Source organism: Canis lupus, chromosome 38, assembly GCF_011100685.1.
Source record: "Canis lupus familiaris isolate Mischka breed German Shepherd chromosome 38, alternate assembly UU_Cfam_GSD_1.0, whole genome shotgun sequence".
NCBI classification, from domain to species: Eukaryota; Metazoa; Chordata; class Mammalia; order Carnivora; family Canidae; genus Canis; species Canis lupus.
Window position 1 is genome coordinate 1,804,204 of NC_049259.1, and position 7,035 is coordinate 1,811,238.

A 7,035-nucleotide genomic window follows, 5' to 3' on the forward strand; every position below is an offset into this window, starting at 1 on the left:
CACTGACAGCACTAATTCCAAACCATCCCCACCTAATCTGCCTAATCTGGGGTCTGTGCCCCATCCTCATGTCTCCCAGAAGTCACCTTCATATGGGTTCTTGGCACTGTGGCTGTGGGGACTGGCTCTTAGGGTCCCCCTTCTCTGAGGCCACTGGCTCCCTGTGGCCCCAGAGAGGCTTAGCTGAAACAGAAGGAAACAACGCTGGCTCTCGAAGAACTGTGACCTACAGGAGCAAGAAGAGGGGAGACCCTATCTGAAGGTCCCCCAAAGGGGACAGGTAGTTCCCAGCTTGCTCAAGACTTGGGAACTTTTCAACCTAGGGAGGAAGGGGAATGGGCAGGATGCCCTCAGAGAATGCTCCAGGTCCAAGGGGCACTGGATTCTGGGAGTGGTTAAGGAGATTGTTTACTCTGTTTTTTTTCTAGTTGTGCTCTTTGAGCAAGTTACTGAACCTGAGTCTTGGTTTCCTTGCATTTAAATTGGAGATAATAAAAGTACCTACCTGATGGAGGTGTTCTGGAAGATTTAATGGGATAACATACGTAAAGCACTTGGCACAGCACCGGGCACCTAGTAAGTGCTCAATAAACGCCAGCTGCTATAGTGAGTGCTGTGTTGGGGTGAGAGGCAGAGGCTGTGACATGGATGTTGCTCCAGAAACCCTCTGCCTGTTCTTCAACTCAGGACTCACTTCAAGTCCATCAAATGCTGATCCGCAGGGAAAGAGTGGGTGGAAGAAATATACAGAGAGAAGCCGAGCTCTAAACCAAACCTGGTTGAGCTCACCTCCTAAAAGGCAGCTCCCTTAGCCCATCTGAACGTCTGAGAGGCCGTGGTCGTGAGACCAATCTCAGCAGGGATGCACCAGATCCTTCGGCCAAAGGCCAATGATTTTAGGCTGAAAAATGTGGGGATGTCCCGGGCAACCTACCAGCCCCACTGGAAGCTCAGCTCTGAGCATGGAAACAGAGGCCAACGTGGGACATGGTCAAGGTGTTCCTGACAGCCCTAGAAGTCAACGCACATACAGCACGGCACCTCTTCATCCACGACTCCAGGGCCCCAGACACCCTCGGCACCATGGTCCCCAGACCCACCATCTGTGCCTGGCTGACTCCTTTTCAAGCCTTGCCTCAACTATCAGGTCCTTTGAGAGCCACTTCCTCACCTGTGGACAGGGCCAGTCACCTCTCTATCTGCCCATCCCTATATTATAGCACTTGCTTCATTATTGTAAGACTGATCCCCATTTAATAATAATGGTAGTCACAGAGCACTTACTATGCCAGGCACAGTTCTGAGCTTGCTACATGTAGTAACTCATTTAATCATCATAGCGAGTCTCTGAAGTAGATACTATAATTATCCCATTTAGATATAAGGAAACCGAAGTACAGAGAAGTTGGGTGACATGTCCAACGCCACCCAGCTAGCAGTGGAGCTCCACCCAGATGGAGCCTGGATCTGAACCCTAGCTGTGTGGCTCCAGACTACACTCTTACGGTGCTCCTGGAAAGCAGGGGCAACGTCTGATGGGTCACTGTCCCTAGCACCCAGCATGGGGCTATGCACACAGTAGGTGCTTAGAAAACATGGGCTGACTGCATAAGCAAATGCCTGTTTAAGGCTACCTTGGTGAATATTTCAGCCTCTGAGCTGCAGGATGGAGAAACCAAGCCTCTCAGGGAAGTAGAAGATAAAGGCGCCCTTGTCATCCACTCTCTTAGCCATCCCACCGCACACGGTTGCTGCCCTGTCTGCTTCTGCCTTGTGTCTTGCCTTCTACTTCTGTTGTTTCTCAGTTTATCTTTGGCCTTTGTGCTCCTCCCCTTTTGTTCCTTGGTCACTTTCCTGCTCCACCCAGCCCCTACCCTACCCATTGTCCTTCCCAGTAGCTCTTGCACGCTTCGAAGCCTCCCCTCACCACCACCCCGACCCCCGTTCTTGGCCTTGGAGTTTTGAGAGTCCAGACTTGCCCAAGGAGGCTGAGAACAGCAATGATATTGACTCATTACACTGGCCACGGACCAAGCTTCTACACCCTGATCCTGAAGGAAAACAGCAACATCCCATCAATTCTACCTGGATGCAGAGTGGGGGTGCGGGCAGGGGGTGGTACCTGCCTATAGCTTGTCCCTAATCTGTGTGGGATGAGGAAGATCCACTGCCCTCCCTGCCTCCTCTCTCAGGCTCCCGGCTCCTCCAAAAAGCCCTCCCATAGCACTTGAGAAAGCTTATTCATACAACCGCGCAGCAAATCCTTTATTTTCTAATACTCTGAGCAGAAGAGGTGCCCTTCTGAAAAATTCAGTTACAACGTAACTTCGGACCACAGTGCAAGTGGCCAGCGGTCACAGGCTCCTGGAGGCCAAAAGAACTGCAGATAATCAGTTACTGCAAAACGGAAACCAATGTGACCTGGGGCAAGTAGTTTATTCTCTCTGGTACTCAATATCCTAGCTATCAAGAAGGGGATGATGATCTAGACTTTAGGTTGTCAGGAGCATTGAATGAGATCATTTTTGTAAAGCTCAGGACAGACTGGTGCTTAGTAGGTGCTAAAAAACACATCTGTTTCTCCGTTCTCTAAAACACTGGCTGTCTACTCCACCTCTCAGACAAAGAGTGTGATACAAAAGGTCCAGCTTTCCAGATCAGAAATATCTAAAGGACAGGATGACCCTCGGTCTCCAAGCTCTGTGGTAAGTGTATGTTATAGGGAACTGGGCCCATCATGCTAGAGGTCACTCACTGCAGTGATGATGTCAATTCACTAGGACTGTCCACATTACCCTCCCCTACCCCCAAGCAGTGGGTCTTTGAAAGAGTCCGGAGGGCACAGAACTAATCAGCTAGGAAGTCCAAACGCAACTTCATTTCTCCCTTGGGACATGCAGGTTTGTTTAATTGCTATATCCTCGGCTCTTAAAATAGTACATAGTAGGTGCTCAATAAATTGCTAAATGATTTTTTTTTTTAAAGCAATAGACTTTCTTTTTCTTTCAAATAAAAACATGGGTAGTGATGGGTTAGGAGGTAAATGGCAGGGTACTGGGGGCATGGCAGGGAAATGCAGCTGCCAGGCCCGCCAGCCCAGGCTCCTCCCCTGCAAAGGGGATACAGCAAAGCCAACAGTGCTTGTGTCCCCACCTTCAGGATGTTCGGGAACCAAGCTCACATGCCTGGCTTGAGGTTTATGCTGCAGTTTTCAGAAGAGAAGGTGGGGGGGGGGGGCGGCAAAGGTGGAGACAGAGATAGGAAGGGAAGGAGGGAGAGATCTTGGAGAGCGGTGTGAGAGGGAGATAAGGAGATGCCCGTGGAAGAAAGAGAGTGAGGGGAGGACAGAAAGAGGAAGGAGGCACAGGGAGAAAAGAACGGAAGTGGGGAGCAATCCTGGGCAGTTACACAGGAAGCCTGCTGTCTCAGCCTGCTGGGGCATTCATCTCAGCAGACCCCTGAGTTCCCACTGCCTTGGCTGTCTCTTAGGGGTTAGGCTGTGCCAGGGGGAAGGTGTGATCTGGGCGTGCTCCTAGATACCAGGTGTCTGCTGCCAGGCCCTGGGCAGGTCTCAGTCCCTGAAGCACCATGGCCCATCTCATCTAGGTCCAGGGGGACCCCCTAGGCAGGAGACTAGGAGGAGACTCAGTGTGAACCAGCCTGAAAAGGGCCTGGAAGGCTCAGACCCCTAGCTGTGCCATTCTTTTTCCACCCTCTCCATACAAGGACACCTGGCCAGCCGGGAAAGTGGGTCAGGCCACCTACATCTGACTTTTTTCTGAAAACACGCAAGGGAGCCTCAAGGCCCTATACGCAGCCTTTGCCCACCCCATGCCCAGTGATCTTTGTTGGTGGGACCTTTTAAGAAGCAGCGGGCAGTGGGAACGGATCCTGGCCTTCTCACTCAGGAAGAAGACACCCGCCGGAGCCCATCCCAGGCTGGTGGGGAAGAGGGAGTCTGCAGCTGGACAGGGAAAGACCCAAATCTCAACGACGGTGACGGCGCTGCTGGGGAGCCGCCTCTACCCCCTGACCCCGGGAGCCTGTTCTCTCTACCACCCCAGCCCCTGGGGTCTTCCTCCTGCGCACTGACCCGTCCATCTCTGGCGACCGCGCGCGGTGCCCGGCCCGGCCCACCCCATCCGACCCTGCCGGTCGCCCAATTAGAGGCTGCGTTGGCTCCAACAGATGGGAGCTGCGGCAGCCCGCGGAACAGAGCACAAAGCCCAGCTGACATTTTCCTTCCTGTTCTTTCGGCGGGGGAGGAAGAACAGGGGCGGGCGGGGGGTGCCCAGCAACACCCCTAGTGCCCACCCCCCGCGCCCAGGTCTCCTGCCACGCTTTAGCGGCTCAGCGCAGCCCCAGGTGGGGGCGGCCCCCTCGCCCAGCGGATCCTCGCTGGCTGCAGCCACTGCCTGCGCCGCCCCTGCCTGCAGGGCAGACAGACCACCTGTGGCTGGACGACCCCTCCTGCCTCCCGGGCTCGGCGGGGCCCAGAGCGGTCCTTCCCACAGCCCCGAGGCTGGGCCCAAGGCCGGCCCCTCCCCCCCTCCCGCCCCGATGTCCCAGCCCGGGCTGCGGACAGACCCAGCCGGCCCGGGAGAGACCTGGCTCCTGGTTCCAGGTACTTCGGGCACACACCAAGGCCGCCTCGTCCCTCCGCACGGACACCCGAGCTCCAAGGACCGGGCGGTCCCCGCGGCCCCGGAGAGCGTCCGCTCCGCAGGTCCGCCTCTGTCCCGCCCGCCCCATCCGCCTTGGCCACCTCCCGGCTCCCCGGCACCTCCGGGCGCCGCTGTACCCAGCAACAGTTTGGGGCGCCTCGGTCCTCCGGGGAGGGGGAGGGGGAGGGGAGGGGGAGGGGCGCCGGGGGCTGCGGCCCAGCCGCCCCTCCCCCGCGGCCCCGGGTGCAGTCCGCGCGGTCGGCCGCGCTCGCCCCTCTCCAGCCCCTCCCCGGCGGCCCCGGCTCCCCCTCCCCCTCCCCCCTCCCCCAGCCCCAGCCCCAGCCCCCGGCCCGCCGCTCCCACCGCGCCCCCCGTCCTCCCCCGGCCACGCCGACCGCCCCGCGCCGCCCACGGCTCGGCCCGGGAACGCACACTCACCCGCGGGCGCCGTCCGGGCTCCCGGGGCCGCCGTCCGCCGCCCGCGCCGCCGCGCCCCTCTCGGCTCCGGCTCCGGCTCCGGCTCCGGCTCCGGCTCCCGCTCCGGCTCCGGCTCCCGCTCCCGCTCCCGCCCGGGCTGGGGCAGGCCGGGCGCGCCCTCCCTCCGCGCCGCGCGCAGGCCGGGCAGGGTCTCGGGCGCCCTCGCCGCCGCCGAGTCGTCCGGGGAGCGCTCCTGGGCCCCAGCCGGCGAGCGCGGCCGCAGCACCGCGGAGCTCGCCGCCCCCGCCCGCGCCCCCGCCGCGCCCCCGCCGCGCCCCCGCCCGCGCCCGCGCCCCGGAGCCGCGCAGCCCTGCGAGTCGTGGCGGAGGCTGCGGGCGGCAGGCGGGCGCTCCTAACGCGCCGCGCGGCCGCAAGCGCACCCGGCAGGCCCTCGCCCCCCGCGCCCCTCCCGCCCCTCCCGCCGCCGCTCTCCCCGCCTCCGCGTCTGCACGCCCCGCCACCCCCCTCCGGTCCCGCCGCCAGTTTAACTCCTGAGTGGCCGGAGCCCCCCCTCCCCAACGCGCGCTCGCACCCGGGCGGGAGGGGGCCGGGGGGGCCGGGGGGGCCGAGGGGCCAGGGGTGGTCCGCGGCTGGGAGCGCAGGGAGCGCGGGGCTCGGAGGAGCCGGGGAGGGGGGTGGCGCTCCTGGTCCCGCCTCGGCCTCTCGCGGAGGCCAGGACAGAGGGGGAGGGGGAATTCGGCAGCTTTGAGCGGTGGGTGCATCTCGCAGGCGGAGCTCGCGCCCGAGACCGCGGTCGTGCTACCCTCCCGAAGTTAGCAGCGGACCGAGTGGGTTAGAACTTGTTCCTGGGCACAGACACCCCTCGTCCTAAAGAATGAAGTGGACCACCCCGCACCCGCACCCGCACCCGCACCCCCACCCCCACCGGTTCTCATGCCCTTCCAGCACTCTCTCTGAGCCGGCGGCTCTGGCATCCTGGAAGACCCCATCATGACCCTAAGTGAAGGGCGTCAAGCCACATAGGTGTTAGGCGGGAACTGGCAAGTCCGCCCAGGGGCTTGGCTTTGGGGGGCGTCCGTTCAGCGGGCTATGCTATGCTGTAAACGCCGAGACAGGAGAACAGGAGTGATCCATGCACACGGGGGGTGCTGGGCTGCTGCCGGGTGCCTTAGAAAAGCTGGGCCACTACCACTGATTGGGGCTTAGGAGAGTGGGTCTCCTGCTGGAAGCAACCGCTTAAGGCCCGTGCCTTGGCGGGGCCCTCAGCCTGGATCGCTCCGAGTGCACTAATGCACGCAAGCTCAGCTCCATGATAGGCCACACCCCGATGATGGGTTTTGAACAGAGGCAGCAGAATCAATCATAGGGGAGTGGGCCAGGGGGAGCCCAAGGTCTTGTGGGGAGTGGCACCTAGCACCTATCCAGTCTGTCTTCCTTCTTTCATGGCTTGAGCTCAATGCGTCCTGTGAGCTGAACTCCAGACAGAACCCTGACAGAGCTTTCTGGTTCTGTCTTTTCCAAGGGCACAGCCAGTGGTAACTCCATGCCTGGAGGCTTTTATAAAGTCGGCTTGAAAGTCTGTGTGTTCTGTATGCACAGAGGGGGTGCTCACCTTCATATATCCAGTAAGCACGTATTAATTTCCCATTGTACCTCCTAAACCACCACCACCACCCCCTGCTCCCTCCACCCTCCACCCCTGCCGTGGGGCATAATGGTCTCAAGGAGCTTAGAAGGATGAGTTGGAGGTATATGAAACAAATTTTAACATTTCAAGGCAATGGAAGTGCCATAGAAATGCAGAATGAAAAAGCCATTATTGGCTAGGGTTTATTCATGGAAAGTTTTACGGAGGAGTTGAGATTCAAGCTGAGTCCAGATGGTAGGATAGGGTTTGAAGTGACGGAGGAAACAGGGACCGGCAAAGGCAGGA

General features: G+C 59.7%; 1 protein-coding gene across 17 annotated transcripts in view; it reads right to left on the reverse strand.

Moving 5' to 3' along the window:
* Positions 1-5,161, reverse strand: part of LRRN2 (leucine rich repeat neuronal 2) — a 61,513-nt gene extending 56,352 nt beyond the window's left edge. For 13 of the 17 annotated variants that reach the window (XR_005385575.1, XR_005385577.1, XR_005385576.1 and 10 more), the window contains exon 1: positions 5,103-5,161. The gene's annotated coding sequence lies outside the window, so the exon portion shown is untranslated. The remainder of the gene's footprint in view (positions 1-5,102) is intronic. The other 4 variants (XM_038586004.1, XM_038586007.1, XM_038586006.1 and 1 more) reach the window with 4 other exon arrangements.
* Between the last annotated feature and the right edge of the window lie 1,874 nt (positions 5,162-7,035).